Source organism: Anopheles marshallii, chromosome 3, assembly GCF_943734725.1.
Source record: "Anopheles marshallii chromosome 3, idAnoMarsDA_429_01, whole genome shotgun sequence".
Lineage (NCBI taxonomy): Eukaryota > Metazoa > Arthropoda > Insecta > Diptera > Culicidae > Anopheles > Anopheles marshallii.
In genome coordinates, this window is record NC_071327.1 from 53212047 (window position 1) to 53230299 (window position 18253).

The window sequence follows — 18253 nt, forward strand, 5'->3', positions numbered from 1 at the left end:
CAATAGCGTTCTCGTAACCTTTAAGCCGAAGATGGTTCACTAGCTTAGTATATTCATTACTACTTCCTCACCGCACTTCTTTACTTTTCCATCTATAACTATGATTTCGCCTCCTGATGTTTATGTCTATCTGTGTGTGTGTGTGTTAGCAATATTGACGGCAGTAGTTTGCTTAAACGCTACCCCACCTGCTGTTCTGCTGTTTTCCTGTTCTGGGTCTTAGTTTTTTCTTGTCCATACAAAACTCAGGCAACTTCATTTCAGACGCACACCGTAAACTATTACTTTAAACGACTTACACAAAGGGATACTTACAAACTAAATCCAGGATTCTCCTATTAACTAGTGCACTTGGTTTAGACCGGGCAACTGAACGGGAGCAAACAGGGTGCATCGCAATCCTTTGCTTTGATTATATACAGGTATAACGAACAGAGAATATATTTATATGCATAGCGTGTCTGGATTGAGTGTGCATCATCATCTTTCATTCAATTTACTCTGTGTAGCGCAACATTAACACTATAAAACACACAGCTTTTTAGTAACAGTTTTTTTTTTTGTTTTGTTTTGTTGGTTTTTTGTTTTGTTTTGGAACACCACTTTGCGCTCTTGTTTGTGTTTTGCTTTTCCCTTCCCTCATTGCTTCATGTTCACGTACTGCTGTTTTTTTTAATTTGTTCAAACTATGCCTTTTCTTTTTCTTCACCTTTCCGTCCCCTTCTTCACTTTCGCACGCAATCCTTTTCCGCATGTCACCCCCCCCCCCTCCCCCTTTGCCCCTCACACTATCGATTATCAACAAATTAACAACGAACTGCAATACAAAGGTATCAATAAGTTTAAATGTTACACCAATCATATCGAATTAAGAATAGTAATAAAAATAATATTAATAATTAATAAAGTAAATAATGATAAGTTGCAAAGCGGATAATAATCGAATGTTCCTCTTCGCTACTCTATATCGCGCACAATTGCAGAGAGGAATCAAAAAAACGTAACACAACTGTAGAAACAAAAAATAATATTAATAATGATAATAATAGTTTAAAAAACAAATATTTTCATTTTTATACGTGTGCGTGTTGCTCCCTGTTTTTTATGTGTGTAGCGTTATTGCCCGAAAGAGTTTTATCAAATATCAATGATTTTGTCGTATAAAAAAACATTTTAATTTTTCTAACCCGAAAGTGCTAATACGCAATTCTTTCGCTTTATTCTTTACATGCCTGGATACAAACATTACGTTTATACTCAAGCACATTCTCTCACACACACGCACAGTGAAATGATTTAAACAAAAAGAAAAACAATAAAACAAATGGACTTGCTACTGTGCACACTCTGTCTCTCTCTCTCTCTCTCTCTCTCTCTCTCTCTCTCTCTCTCTCTCTCTCTCTCTCTCTCTCTCTCTTTCTCGCTGTTAGAAATCAAATGATGCCCGTTGTTCGTACGGGTTAATGGTAGTATGGCTTTGGTATTTGTGTATATTGCAAGGGTAGGATTACTATTGTTAAGTAACCACACACCAAAGATAGGTATATTTATTGCAAGGATGCAAGGATATCGCGTGTGTTTAACACACCGTTAACTTTTAAGCCCTGTCTTGAGTGCCGGCTAACTAACGAACAAGCAGGGCGCCTTTGAACCAACAAAAACACAGACGAGGGAAGTATACGTTATCAAATATAACTGAGTTATAATCGTTGTTTCTAAAACAGCATTATAAAGTTATGTTGACAACTCTCCATGTGCCAATTAATTTTCTTACGTACCACGTATTTATACGCTGTTTCTTTGCTTTGAGATTCGAGTGAGGGTATTTTTTTATTTTCGTCTGGTTTTGCTATTCTCGTACAACACTCTGAGCATTATTTTACTTGCTTACCCGCGGCGCTGTTGTATTCTGTATTGATCTACTACAGATCTGCAATTTAGTTATAATGAACCGAAAATAAACGAGACGTCGATATCATTTGCATGACGTTCGACCAAAACCAAGTTGTGCATAATTACTAATCTCATAGTCATTTGATCGTGTAGTCCTACCACAAAATTGCCTGCTGGTAGAAAACATAATGCTGCAGTACGTCTATGAGATTGCCAACCGTACTTTGCCACACACACACACATACGAACTACTGAGAAACCATGAAGCTATGATTTACTTTTATCCGTGATGGCAAGCTAAACATATGGTAAAGAAAAGTACGCGATCTCAGTACACGTACACCCTCATCGTGCTCTGCTTCTTAGCCAATTTAGGTTAACCCCGCAATATACACACATACACTACCATATTGCTACTTTCTCACTAAAGAGGATACGATTTTCATACAGACCCACCGAGTCGAGGTTCATCAAACAATGCTCAAAACTGTACCATTTGAGGTTTTTCCTATGGTGATGCATGTTACCGTGCACGCACCACCATGCTGCGCGTTGTGTTGTGATGAGTGAGAGAAAGTTCTTCGGTGCCACGTTTAGATCCATATTAAGCGCCATCATTTGGGACTGCGCGGGTGTGTCTGGTGGGTTTGCTGGTGTGGCTGATAGTCTTTAAGTTGATGTGAGCGTACCGCTCTGGCACCACCACCACCTCCGCCACCAGCAGAAAGAGACTTTGCAGTACCTCCTGCTCCGGCGTTATTGTTGTTGTTATGATGATTATTGTTGTTGCCCAAACTTCCGCCACTTCGACCGCCACCACCACCTTGGTGATGCTGCGAGTGGTTATTATTGTTTTGCTCTGCAGTGGCATTTCTCAACCCACCGCCTCCGGCGGCCGCGTGGAGGGAAGATCCGACGGCATTGGTGTGGCTGCCACCACCGGAAGACTGACGGTAATCTTTGGAGTTGCGTGCATTAGTGTTTCCACCTGCACCGTGTTGTTGATTGTAGCGCGTATCTACAAAACGACAAAAGTATATTAATATTATGATTATGCAAGTGTCATGAAATGTTTGAAAATTGTCCTCCTAACGCTTGTAAGGGAAAGTTAAATTTCGTGTTAGCTAACCAACAACAAAACGCTTCTATAACTCGCAATGCATAGCATAATATATGCATTAGAAAATGGTCTTAACTTAATGAACTAAATGGAGTTTTCTTTCATTCTCATTCCCTATCGCTAATAATGAATCCACCTGGGCATCGTTTATGATAGCTATTCTAGTATGCACAAACAGAATTTGGCATCGTTAACAGTCCATTTTTAATCACCATTGCAGTAGGCAACCACCCAAAAGCAAACACGACCCTCAACTCACCTCGTTGTTCTCGAAAACCATCCCCGTGATGGTGGTGCGCTGTCGTGCCCGGACCCGAGCCCCTAGACCCTGAATCTTTCCGCTTGCTTCCAACTCCGATAAATCCTCCGGAATTGTTACTCGCTGACCCTGCTGCACCACCAGCCATACTACCACTCGTAGTACCGTGCGCAACGGTAGCACCAGTGGTAGATGATGCCGCTGCTGTGGGACCCATTCCGGACGACGAACCATTACTTTCTGCGATCGACAAAGAACTACCGACGGTTCCACTACTACTGTTCTCTTTCTCCGCTCCACCCGATACTGATGCGGTGGGGGTGCTGTTAGTGCTACCCATTGCAGAGACAGTCGCCTTATCGTTACCATGACTATGGGACGAAAGAGTCACAGCGTGCTGCTGCTGTTCCTTGTCCTTGCTTTGCTCGGCCAAATGCTGCGCTACCTGTGCATAACTTAGCCGTACCTGAGGAGTGGCGACAGTGGTCGTACCGGCGCTGCTGCTCATAGCACTGTCGTGCGGAACTAACGGCGGGTGGTTTTGCAGTGAAAATGTCGGCGGTGGTGGAGGTGGTACCGTGGTGTTGGACGATTTTCCAGCAGTGTTGGGTCCCTGCTGATGCTGAACGGTGTTAGTGGCAGCGGATGATGTCGATTTTTTCGACGAAACCGTCGTTGCAGACGGTGTAACGGAGGTCGAGGAGGTGGTAGTGAAATCAGTCGATGTCATCGTGGCCGCGTTGGCCGTCGTGGGCGGTGCAGGGACAGTCACTGGTTCTCCCTTTACTACTGAGGCGGAGGACGATCCGCTAGTAGCGTCTAGCGTAGTAGTGGAAGTAGCCCGGGTCGTCGTTGACGCGGTGCTAGCGGGTGCCATTTGCAACAACGATACGTCAGTCTTTGTAGATTTATCAGCTGTAGAAGCAGCGGCGGCGGTGTTTGCAGCTGTTGAAACAGAAGTATTGGCGGCAACCGAAGGTGTCGTAGCGGAGGAAGCAGTTTGACTGCCACCATTCGTTGAGACATTCGTGCTGCCCTTTATCACAGGTAGATGATTATTCTGATGCTGATTATTAGTGTTTCCCGACACACCAGAAGCGCCATTCGTTGGACCGGATTCGTTTGATTTCGCCTCCACCGCACTATTCTTACCCAGGCTAAGCTCGTTGCTACTACTGCTACTGTTGGCGGAAACCACCGGCACAGTGGCAGTTCCGGCCACGATTGCCGCTGCCGTTGCGGTACCTGACGGCCGGACGCCCTTCGCCGTACCTTTAACAACATCCGCTAATCGATGATTTTCACCCCAAGCCGATACGACTGGCGGTGGTGGTGGTGCGCCGGCAGCTGATGGTACTGCACCACTGGAAACCACGGAACCCGCACCAGTTACGGCAATGTTGGATGACTGGATGTGTCCTCCTTCCGCCTGCCCATCACTCCGATGGGCAACGGTAGATGAGGAACTGGCACTGGAACTTCCACCGGATGTATTACTTGTGATAGCACCACCGCCAGAATGGTGATGTGCCGTTTGGCTGTGAATCGAAGAGGAACCATTTCCTGCTCCACCTCCTCCTCCCTTGGAGCCTGAACGTCCTAAACCTGCAGTGGTATTGTTTCCGGCAGTACCACCGCCACCTATGGACGTCCCTGTGGAAGTGATGCTTCTTCCTTCGTGGCCCGGAAGGGGCGGAAATGCCGCTGGTTCGAGATCGAACTGAACACTGGTACTACTGTGGGAGGCGTTAGAGGCGTTTGTGTTGCTGGAATTGGTGGCCGAACTGTTACCACTGTTGGCATTGCTACTACCAACGTTCGACGAACCTCCTCCACCCCCACTCACGGCTTGTTGATGATGCTGATGTTGCTGCTGCTGCTGTTGCTGGTAATGGTGAGGATGGTGCGAAGCAGCGGCCTGGGATTGTTGCTGCGTGTGCACTGGATGAGCAGATTGCTGCAACACATGGTGTTGCTGTTGCTGGTGATGCTGGGACTGCGATTGTCCCACTCCCTGTTGATTATGATGGCCGTGGTTGCTGTTGCTGTTGTGCTGCGTTTGATGATTGCTCGCACCAGCAGACGATGCATGGTGCGATTGCAGCTGTTGCGATTGTTGATGATGGCTTAGGTGAGGTTGTTGATTCAATTGATGTTGGTGATACTGTTGATGCTGCTGTTGCTGCTGCTGCTGATGATGCATCATATCCTGCAATTGCTGCTTATTGTGGCCTCCTCCGGCGCCAGCACCATGCTGTTGGAAGGAAGAACTGGAATCAAGCAGTGCGCCAGATGGCGTTGCGGACGATCCCGCCGCATTCCGACTTTGATGGTGAGTTGCGTTATGTGCTTGCGAGTGGTATGCACCACCACCACTGGCACTACCGTGATGATCCGGGACCATCATACCACCGGCATATCCATTATTATCACTGCCGCGTCCACCACCCCCGCGGCCCTGGTATTTACCACCGCCACCACTTCCTCCCCCACCGGTGGAAGGCGTCAATTGGTTGAGACTAGTTGTATGCATGATAACCTTATTGCTACTGGTATTATTCACATTGGCTGCACCATTGTTGCTGCTACCGTTATTATTGTTACTGCTACTACTGCTATAGGCCGTAGTGTGGCGCATGTTGCTCCCGCCACCAGTGCCGTACATGCCGGTAACGTTTGCAACACCGCTGTTACCACCTTCTATTGACATCATCATATCGTCCTTCCTTCGGCGAGGATTCCGTCGCGGTTGATTCGGTACCCATGATTGTTGTTGCTGTTGCTGCTGGGAACTCTCGATTGACAGTATGGTAGCATTCGTCGGGTTGGTGTTGGAATTTTTACGACCTCCACCGCCTCCACTGCCTCCACCAGCATTGCCACCACCAGCACTGCCACCACTGGCAGCATAGGTTGGCAACACTAGTACCGTGTTGGCACCGACGGATGCACCGTCCTCGTCGTACAAATGCGCTCGTTGCATATCCCGCACGAGTAGCTCCATCCCTCCGTCAGACTGTTGTTGTTGCTGTTGGCCACTGTAAAGTTGTTGCTGCTGTTGATGTTGCAACGGTGCAGCAACGTAGTGCGGGTACTGGGGTACGAATACCGTATTGCCACTAATAGCCGGTATTGCCGTCATGGACGCCCCGGTCGTCGTACCGACCGTGGCTGGCTTTCCGCCGAGCAGTCCAGCACTTTTGCCAGCTCCCGCAGATGCTTGATAGGTAGTGGCTACCTGCGATTGCACACCGGCGGAAGAGGAAACACCAGTACTACCTGCGCTTTGCGTCTGATAGTTCGACTGCTGCCGATGCATACCGCCACCAGCACCGGTTGAACCGGTGACACTATTATTCGTTGTAACCGATTGACCATCGTTATTGGCAAGGCCTCCGTGCTGCTGCTGTGATTGGCGTTTGTTGCGAGGATTTTGACGGTGGCCGCCGCCACTACCACCACCACCCGGCACACCACCATACCTGCCGTTCTGCTGTTTACCACCACTGGCCGCACCACCCCCACCTCCCGCATTTGTGCTTCCACCGGTTGAATACACCGTCACCGGCTGCATTCCATTAGTCATGTACGGGCTCATTTCGAAATAATTGCCCGTGGCGGGCTGCCACGATGGCATAAAACCGCTATACAATGGCGGTTGCTGGAATGGCTGTAATGTGAAAAAGACATTCGATTAAAAATCTACACGTAATATTGATAGTTTCCACCTTCACCAAAGTTTCCCGCCGTTCTATGTATTTTTTTCAGTTCTATAGGGTATTGTTGCTTCTTAATAAACAAATGGCACAGGCGCAGGCACATGAAAACGTCAGGCGATAAAAAGTCAACTTACAAACATATGAACCGCCGGGTTGTAACCCGGCTGCAACGGAGCATTGTGCTGCAGTATGTATCTCTGGGTGCCGGAGTACGCTAATGCATTAACTGCCGCAGATCCTACCGGATCGTAGGTTGCGGTAGACACGCCGGCTGCCGCTGCAGCTGCGGCCGCTGCAGCCGCCGCCGAAGCTGCCGTCGGCTGAATGACACCAGCCACGGCCACTGCCGAAACTGGTGCCCCTGGTGGCGGTGTCGTCCTGAAACCGTTCATTCCGTTTTTCATTGGTACACCACCAACCGGGGTGATCGGTAACCGGTTCATTGGTTTGGCCTTTATTCGCGCCATAATTTGCTTGCCCTGAAAGTTAACATGAAATATGGTAATTTTAAAAACACATGCTTTGAGTTAAGTCCTAAGAATCAATAAATGAGTCAAATACCAACCTGGAATTCCTTAACATCTTCGCGCAAATATCGGTACGCACGCTGGGCGTCTTCGTCCGATTCGAACGTAACGTACCAAGAGTTGTTGTGGGCAAATTCACAAGAAATAAAGCGCGGACAATTTTCGCCTTGGAAAATGTTCTAAAATTATACAAAACAGAAACAGTAAACAGTTAATTTGTATTCTGTAAATGTACACTAATTTTTAACTACGCCGTAGTTCCAACCTTTACCTTAACCTCCTCGACCGGCGTGTTGTCCGATATTTCGCGCAGTATCACGATACACCGTTTATGGTTCGGGCGCACCTTCAAACCTTCATCGTCCACCTGTACGTTCGGCGATGCCCGCAGCACCTCCGTTATCAGTTTGATGTCCTTAGTAAGCTTCTTCACTTGATTGAAGTTCGCAATGGTCCAGATTGGCACGTACTGATCGTTGTCCATTTGTGTCAGGAGATATGTGTCGTTCGCAAGATTTTCTCTGCAATGATAACGGGTGTGGGTGTGTAAACCCATTGATTAAAAAATTGCTTTATTGGAATTTATTTAGGATTATTCTTTACCATCTCTTAGGAGCCCACACGAAAACCGACTAATTACTTAGGTCTCCTTATGTACTCAATCACAACGAAACGAAGGACATCAATAACATTGAATGTCGGCACATTAAAAAATCGTGTAATATTGGCCATTGCAGACGATGGCATAATGCCCACAAATCTATCGATGCAATGCTCACCTTGTAAATACTGATAAGCTACTTCGAGGTACGTGGATTTTCATCTTTTTTAAGTATGTGTGACGACTCTATATCTATCTTTAACGTATTGGCAAAAATTATGTTGCTTTTCCGTTTCCTGTTAGACAATTGTATCTAATGCTTTCAAACCTTATATTGAATCACATCTCGCGTGAAGTAGAATAACAGAGCAATGTTTGGCCATGTGAAGAGCCTGAAGCCTTGATATCATATCTAGACATATTTCTTTAGCATTTGATCGATGCATTTGATACAACGATCGTTACACGGACATCACACAACCAAAACAAACTTCATGATAGGACGGACTGGATTTACAAACAGAGTGCTTATACATGAAGGAACGATCAATGCGTTTTTTAACTATACGCACTAAACCTTAAGACTTATTAGGTATATCAATGATATCTTCATACTGGTATCGGAAAGATAGGAAAATCTTCGAGTAGTCAGTGTATCACAAAGGAAATGCCCACAAGAAATTGTCCACATGCAACAAGAATATAAGAGAACCTCGGACAAGTCAATGTAAAACTCCTTGATGGAGTTTAAACCATCTGATACTAGAAGAGATCAAATCAAAATCTCACTTCGAGAATAACCGCAACCATTGGAAAATGGTAATTGCAACCATTGGACCATTTCTTAAAAGGATGCCGCTGACAGTAACACCTACACACCATTTCGTACAACAGATCGACTTACCGCGAAAAATAGTAATCAAGCTGGGTTTGCAACAGGTTCTTCAGCTGATCTAAAGGCATCTCTAAAGGATTGTTGTTATCACTGGAAACAATGTTACTGCCGCCACCGCCACTGCTGTTCGGTGCCGGTGGCACCATCCCGCCGTCCCACATCACTTTACCGACGTCGGTGGCGTTGACACCGGCGGTGGTGACTATCGCACTACCACCGTCAACCATCGCTGATTGCGTACTGTTACTGGCGCCATTATTGTTGCTGCTCGGCGGATGGCTACTGACGAGGGCGGGAGTGCTATAACTATTATTACTAGGGTTTGCCGCGGCTACTGCTGCAGCATTGGTAACGGGCGTCGTAGCATTGCCAACTGTCGGTGTGGTTCCTTCGGCGTAGTATTCAGGTGTGGCGGCGGCCGAAGGTGTCTCATTCGCGGCAACACCCACCGTGGTGGTGGTTCCGGTTCCGTTCAGGGTGCTGTAATCCACCGTCGCTGGTGGTGTTTGTTGCTGCTGCTGGGAAACGATCGTCATACTGGACATTCCGCTCGTTATGATTGTGCTTGCTGCTGTCGGTGTGGTGGCTGTAGCGACGACCGCTCCCACACCGGGAGCTGAATAAATCGCTGTCGAAACGTTTGCGGACAGTTTGCCTGTTGTGTTGTCACCACCATTCATCAGCACGAAGCCTGCGGTTGAGAGAAGAAAAGACAAAACGGAAAATCTATTAAAATCGGCACAATTAATGGAAATGAAGCTGTTTCCGAACTAGTCAGTATTGATCGCATCTTGCATGATGTGTAGCGAAATCCAATAGCACTCATTTCTTTATCTCTTTTTATAGATTCTACCAACAGCAAGTAATTGAATTTACTTCCTTTCCCTAACCATTCAATTTTATTCAATTCCGAATCGTGAAAAGAATTGCTTTCCGTCGCTGCAACTGCAAGCTGTGGTACATTTTGAACAGAGAATCTTATTTAACTTGATTGTATGATGGTGTAGGATCTCCATCTGTCCTGATATACATTATACAATTGATATTTCAATGTCAGAGACCAATAATGTCTGGTGTGCTAACGTCTGAAGTTTTAAAACTCCAAAGGCTACATGCAGAAAAAAAACTTCTTTGGCAATCGAAAGTTGCCTCTGGTGGTCCAAATGGACAGCAATCAATAGCGAAGAACATTTGGCACGCACATTATTATTGGCAAAACATGTATTTAGATCATCGAATGATAAAGTATTCTTATAGTATGCAATTTCGCTAACCCGTAGTGCTAGAGGAGTGCCTGTCTATATTCGATTTATTTTGTACCAACTGCGTCAGGTACCATTTACAATCCAGCAGAGGCGAGTTACTCAAATTGTTCAATTCCTAGACAAGAAAAACTTGCATTGAAGATGAAAGACGGTCGAAACACGATAACGGCCGGACACAATCGACTGACTCTACAGAATCTCGGCCTGGCAATGGTACATATGTTGATAATTTTAAGCAATATCGTAAACGGAATATAGTGATCAGAAGGTTTTGGGAACCTCGAAAACATCGTCGCCTCATAGTTTTGACAGAACGGGAACTAATCTTCCGCTTTTCGAACATTTGTGATACTATCTATCGTCGTCAAAAGCAAAACGAAGGTGCGCACGAAAAGAACTTCATAAATAATTCATTAGAGTACTTCCTATGTGGAATGGCAAGTGGAAAACGGAAGACTTTAACTGTATGTTTGTGTTCGTATAGTTTTCGGCTAAATTGGATGGCACTTTGCCATTCAGACGGTCTCCGATAGAGGAAGAACTAATAGTAACGAAAGTCAATACAAGAACTACAAGAATTTTACAAGATTTAGAATAACCCGTTCATCAATACTTAGTATTTATATTAATATTAATTACTTGTGAAGTTTGTTATCAATCCACAAAGGTGAAATATACTTAAATATTTTGTATATTTATAGTATAAATAACTGCACCAAGAATCAGAGTTATTTTCAAAATAAAAAGCCCAGTTCCTTTACTCCTCCTGGAGGTCATCCACAAGTTGGGGAGGAGTTTGCGCAAAACTGAAACCTTTGCTACCTGCAACTGCTTGCCAAGCCCAACATTCCCCAGCAGTGCGCTCGTCCAAGATCTAATTCCGAGTAAGACAGCATCAGCGCCTGTGGCACACGTAGCCCCATCTCCGTGGGGGACAACGCCATCATCAAACTCGAACGATCCAAATCTGCTTTTACCGTCCCATGCCTGTGGGTGCCGTCAGTTTTGCGAGAGACCAACGCGACACATGGGACCCAAAGTACGGAGATGTTTTTTTTTTATTTTTTATTTTGCCTGCTGTATCCAACTGGTACACACACCACCTCTATGCCCCCCTCACCCCTTGACTGACTGACTTCGAAGTTGAACTCAATCGGTCAAGTCTCAGTTCGGCTGCTTCTGCCATCTGTCATCACAGCAAACGGCGTGCAAGATGGAGGTGTCGTGCGACTGTCTTCACGGTAACCCCACGTCCATTGCAGGATGTGAAGGGATACTGAACCCGCACACTCCCCTCCTTTCCCCCAGGCAACGAGACAGTCAAGTGAACCGAAATAGCAAGACGCGCACAGTTGGCGGTGTGCTCGGGACGGTGGCCACTAAACCCGGTACACGGAATGGACACATGGAAGCAACGACACGCGAGGCAAGGTATGTGCGACAGAGAGTTCGCAGGTTATTTTCGTTCGCCAATCGGTCGAAGCGTTCGCGCATGCCAGCCCAATGGAGGAAGAAAGACCTTTCTGGGGTAAGGGGTTGGGTACAGCGCACACCATCACGCACTAGTGTGAGTGGACAATAGCAACAACAGACACGCAAGCGCTCACTGGGTGCGCGCGCGCGCTTGCGATTGAGAATGACCGGCGGCAAGTAGCCGATGACATAACCTAACTATAGACACAGACGACCGGTGTAGGAGATGGGGCCAAGGGGTAGCGCTATGACGTATAGAGCAGCAGACACGTCGGGATCATACCGACAAGTTTTTGTCCGTAATCAGTGAGAGGTGAACGAAAGTTCATCCCCACTAGAGTTCTCGCTCTAGATGCAATAACCACGCTTTAATGCAGTTGAGTGTGGTGCCGTTCTTCGTTGGAACAAAATGCATGAAAAGATCATGCGATCTAAAGGCAGCGACAAACCATGGAGATGTGATGACCAACTTGACCATTTGCATTGGTGTGAGCAAAAAGGTATAAGCCGGTCCAAACGGTCGGGTCGGTAAAGTATGACTCAACAGGCCAAGATCGGTCTAAGTTCAAATCTCGACTTGGACTGATCAACAACTGATCAACTGTAACAACACATGAAGATCGGCATATTTATAACAGGACGACTCTCAATAAACTCTATCGAGATTTGACAATGAGTTACACACAACATTCGGACCAAATACATCTGCCTTAGTGCAGTTTGTTTAAACTGTCTAACTTCCTCAAACAAAACCTCTCCTGATGTTGTTTCTTCCATGCAAACATTGCAACTTTGTACCATGCGAAAGATCCATGGGAAGATACATCTTCGAAGTCAAGTAAGCGAATAGGGGGGGTAAAAAAACTGCAACATATTTCCGAATAAGCCGATAATGATGAAAACAACATAACTGTGCTCCACTTTCAAACACATTCACAACACACCCGTGATGCTCACTAGCAACGCGCAAGGGGAACGTGGATGGTGGTGGTGGTGATTTTGGATTGGCCATTGGCCTTTACCTATGCCACCCCATATTCCCGGCGGTTGTTCCGCTTTTCCACACCACCACAACCAACAACGGAGCGGTCATCATTTTAACGGTAGTCTTGAAGTTCTTCGCTTTTACACTTTTGGTTCGATACATGGCGGTATACACACCTTTCGACCAGCAGCTTTTTAACGCAACAAGACCTTCACTCCCGATTGTTGGTACACAGGTGGTGTAGAAATCGGAGAAAAACAACCGGTGCTAATGAGACAGGTTTTTCTAATCATCGGGGCCGCACGCAATGCCGCTCTTGCTCTTGAATGGTTCTTCTTATTTCTTCTTTCTTGCCACAACTGTAAAGCTTTATTAGCCATGCGTCAAAATTTCAATCAATTCAGACGATGTCAATGCCACCGGGCCCAGCCGATCGCTAATCAATCGCTATTAAATTTACAATAAGATCAACGTTATGGTTGAGAAGTGCGTGCGGGACTGGTGAACGAACAGCATACATAATGTATCCTGCCGCGTCTAATAAAGATATTAATACTAGCAGAAACATTCCCTAAGGAACTTGTCTATCGTGGCTTGTACAGGGAACATGGAGCATTATCTAATTGTTTGATAACAACAAAAAAACGGAATTTTGAAGAATAAAACAGTATCACTGAAAATTGGATCAATGCAATAGGCAGCTCTTCCAATTTATTGGTCTGTCAACTTCATCCCTATCTATACTGCTTCTACCGACATCCGTTTCTAGCATATCTACAACGATAAGAAAAAGAACATTAAAAACCAATATTTAAACACACACATGCTTTAAGTAGAGCCATTTCTTCCAGCATATTATGTCACTAATCTCGGCACCGACGTGTGGATAGAGCATCATTTTCAAATCAAATCAGATATGCTCCAGCTCTTAGACCCGTTTAGATCCATTTACTTCCAACCTCCAGGATTAAAATAACCCATCGGCCTTTCTCCGGTGGCTCAACAACACAGACGAAAAGCCGAAAAAAGGCCAATCCAAATTTAGCATGGCTTTTTTTTCAGTGCAATATTTTTGCTGCCTTTTCTAATCACAACTGTCCACGCGTGAACAAAAGGCAGACAAATACCCAGGAGACCTCCAAGAAGTGTTAGTGGCGACTTGCTACCTCTACTATTTCATCATTAAATCCATTTTCGGGGTGAAACATAACAGGTTTATTCGCATGTGGCCTTCTTTCTCGGTCTCTTTCTCGCTCACTAGCTATCTCTTTCCATCTTACTGGATCAAACCAGCTCATAATTCGGGTCATTGATGGAAAAATTGGCAACATCAGTAAAATCTCTCCTCGCAACTCTTGCACAAGGAGAAAAAAAATGAAGAGCTAACCGAAAAAAGACAACTACCATCCTCGCTCGCTGCTTCCCAATATTGCGTTTGGCATTTAAATATGAAAGATCACCTATCGGCGGCCTATAACGACTAAAAAGAAGGTCCCAACAATCCTGTTTGTTGTTGTCCGGCAAATGAATAACAACAAAACATGTACACGTAAACGGAGAAGTTTCTATTTGACAATATGTACAACATAGGCCAATAGAAACCGCACACAGCGAAATAAACTCTGCCAGACCGTGTAGATGGGGTTGGAGGATTTGGTTTTGTCGACGAATCTTGGTGGTTTGTCAGCCAACCTTTAGACTTAGCAGAAACAGAATACAAAACATGCATCACCTTTCAAAACACAGTATCTCTCAGAAAATCAGGTTTTTAATTGACTTAGTTATGGTGCATTAATGCTATCGCTGCTGCAGAAAAACTCCGTCCCACCATCAAAAACCTGTTATGCAAAAATTAAATAATTCAAAAGGTTGCCAAATGCTTACCAACAACAGAAAATTCTACTCGAATTCTTGCACTATGCTACCAATACAAAAAAAAGTGCCCCAATATTTTACTCCAACGCACCAAGATCATCTTCTTTTGTGTTCGCAAATGCATTGCTAAGCGACTTGCATAAATGAGAGATCGCGATCATCTCCGGGAGATTTTATCGCCTGCCACACAGATTTACGAGTTATGCCCGTTGCGATGGATCGTGTGAATTCGATCCGTTTCCATCACAGAATATTTAACCGTGTTTCAACTAGTGATGGGTTCTCCGGAACGCACCCACAGTTCCGATCCGGTTCCTACTAATGTGACTCCGGATCTGATTCGGGAAAAAAGAAACCGCCAGTTTCGTCCGGAATCGTCTGAAACAGTCGGAACTGTCCGCAACCAATGGTCCGGATTCGAATGGTTCCGCACGATTCCAGGCAATTCCGGCGGTCCCGGAAGTTTCCGACGGCTCCGGACGATTCCAGGCGGTTCTAAGCGGTTCCGACTGTAGGTACTGATTGTACCTACCTTCTGGAACTGCTTTCAAAATTTTTTGGAATCGTTCGGAATCAGCTCCAGTTTTTTGTCACTTGTGCCCATCACTAGTTTCAACCCTTTCTTCTTCTACTGCACACGCAGTTGACATTCGAAGTTGGAGGATGGTTGCGTGATACGTACAAAAGCTACCATCACCAGAGTACCGCTGTGGTTTTTGAAGCATCGCTACAAATGTATGCGTTTATGCAATACAAGACTAGAAAAATATGATCAATAAAATAAAGAACATTATTTACTGCTTGAGAGCATTGAAGTAATTAACTTCAAAAATATAAATTTCTGTTCACAGTTTGAGAAATAATTCTTATAATTCAAAGATGTTATTTTTAGACGAAATGGAACAGTTTAACCTACAAATTATCACAAATTAATCTCAATAATATCCTAGGTAGGAATTATGAAGATGTTTGAACGCAGAAACTTAAAAGGTCACATTCGTCTCAGCATGTTCCGTTCAAAAATAAAGAAGCACCACAAAACAAGCGCCAAAAGTGAAAGGTCTAACCCTTTTACAGCAATAGCAAGCGTCATCAAATGCACATTCAAGAAGTACCGCTGAAACCAATATAGAGATCTATTACCACTTAAGTTGAAACCAAAATTTAAAGCCAACATCTGTCAAACAATTCAACAAATAAAAGCAATGCTATTAAGGCAAGTTTATATAATTTCAAAGAAATTTATATAGCACAATACATTTTTACATAAAATAGTAAAGCATTTGAAATATCTTAAAATATCAAAGAGGTTTCAACTTGATTTCACTATACTGATATCCATTGGCGTAATGACAAATAACGAAATAGCTGTAGCCTCAGATAACATCACAGAATCATGACATTTAACAAAATGTTACAAATCCATATCGTCATTGTTCTTCACGGTATCGCAAGCTCAACATTCCATCTACGCAAGAGTGCTCTACTAGTGCGTAGAAACGAGTGAAAATAATTGAAGGATAAAAGAAATTTTCTTTTGAAATGCATTTTATTTAAATGTATAAATTTTTATGGTATTGGACGGCAGGTCAAACGATCACTGTGATCGACATTTTGTCGATCAAATGTTAGCAATGGACTTTTAGTATGTAATGCATAAAAAAAATCTAACTCAGAAATCACGACTAAATAAATACGACTTAATTCATAACAAATTCCAATTGTTAAGTGTTTTACCTAACACATAACATTGGGATGTTAAACGTTTTCTTTGAAAAACAATGAAAATTAACTAAATCACATTCGCTCATCATGTTACACATGAGATCAACTATTGACAAGTTGCCAAAAATTGTTGCGTATCGCTGTCAAAATTGACGTACTACGAATGCACCCCAAAAAACAAAAACGCACACTCATATCACGCGTCATTCTGCGGTGCCGATTTGTAACCCTTTGTCACAAGACATTAAGCGGGTAGAGTCAAAGCCCTGCCAGCCCTCGACGTGATGTCGCCGATGTTGGTGCTTCACCCACTGGTGTTGATGGGGGCAGCAGGCGATCTAGAGAGAGAAAGAGAGGGTGGAAGAAAATCACCCGACGTACATTCTTTCGAAAACAAAACAAGAAAAAACAACGACATCTTGTCAGTGATATCCAACTCGCCATCCTTCCTTTGATGGCTGAGTAGCACTTACACACAGTACGATATAATCAGATGACAAGAAGGACACGAATGGGGGGGAGAAATCGGTGCTCCCCGCCTAGAGATTCCTGCTGTCAAATAATTACACCGACCCTCACCTCGTCCATCCTTTGGGCGATTGATCGCTTTCCTTCCTGCTCGGATTTCTGTTTCTGACATGCGAAGAACGATTGGCACCTGATCAGATATCGCCCAACCGTCTTGATGCGCTTACGTTGCCGATGGTGTGCAGTGGTGTACCTTAGCACTGCCGACCATCCCAGCTGGGTGAGGATGGCCTGCGCCGAAAGGTACACATACACACGCACAAGCACAAGATCAAACGAGGTGATGCGAAAGAATTTTTGGCACCAGCTTTTCTCACCCACTTTCTGCGCATAACAACAATACCTGAGCAGAAAGGCACACAAGAACATCAACAACCGTACAGGCATCGAGGAACTTTCCATTAGGTTGCCTTGGCTGGGAAAAGGATCTCAAATTCGTAATCGGGAGATACCACTGGGTGCAGGCTGGTTTTACTCACACACCAAAGTACATGCAATTTATCATTACTAGCATACAGGGTGCCAGGGTTTTGGCACAATCGTGTCAAGCAGCAGCAGTTGAACACCTCTAGGTCAGCAGGATATCGTCTGTGACAGATTATTAGTTGCTTGTGTCACTTTTGAAATGTAGCATCAATATTTGTAGTGTCGTTATGCACAAATGATATTAACCAAATAGTATTAGCCATTAGCCAAGGCAATGTTGAGATACGCGCTAGGGTGCTGGCTGCCAACCGGTTATACTACAGGAAAAACTTCTTCACTCAAAACAGCTGTCGCGACGAACGAAGTTGCGACTATATAGAACTTATATAGTTCCAGTACTCAGCCGCGTTCGAGTGGAAGATGTTCAGAAGGATTTTTGGCCCCGCATGTATGGAAGGACAATGGAGGAGCCGTCACAATGACGAGCTCTATGAGGCTCCGATGGGCTGATCACGTCATGAGAATGACAACGGACGCCGGATGTTGTAGCGCCGGATAAGTAAGTAGGTAACTAAGTATTAGCCATTGGAACTATAGCCCAGATATAGCCCAGAGGAACTATTTCATGATATTAATTTTAAAAATCGTTTCTATTAAAAATATTCTTTATTATTGAAGTTTAATTTTCTGGGTGGTGTAGCGTTGTGTTTCTGGTTAGTAACGGCGCCGGTCTTCACTCGACAGGACCGGCCCAAAAACCCATCCAGACCAATCCCTCGTACGCAGGACTGACTAACCGGTTACGGGTAAATAAAGTCAAAGAAAGCCAGAAAGGGCAAACCTAGACCTCTTGAGGTTATTGTGCGGATGAAGAAAAAGAAGTCTCCAACCAGTGGTCCGTGGTGAGAGTAATAGTGATCCGCGGAAACAATTGTTTGGTCGTTGAACCGATCGCTAGCACT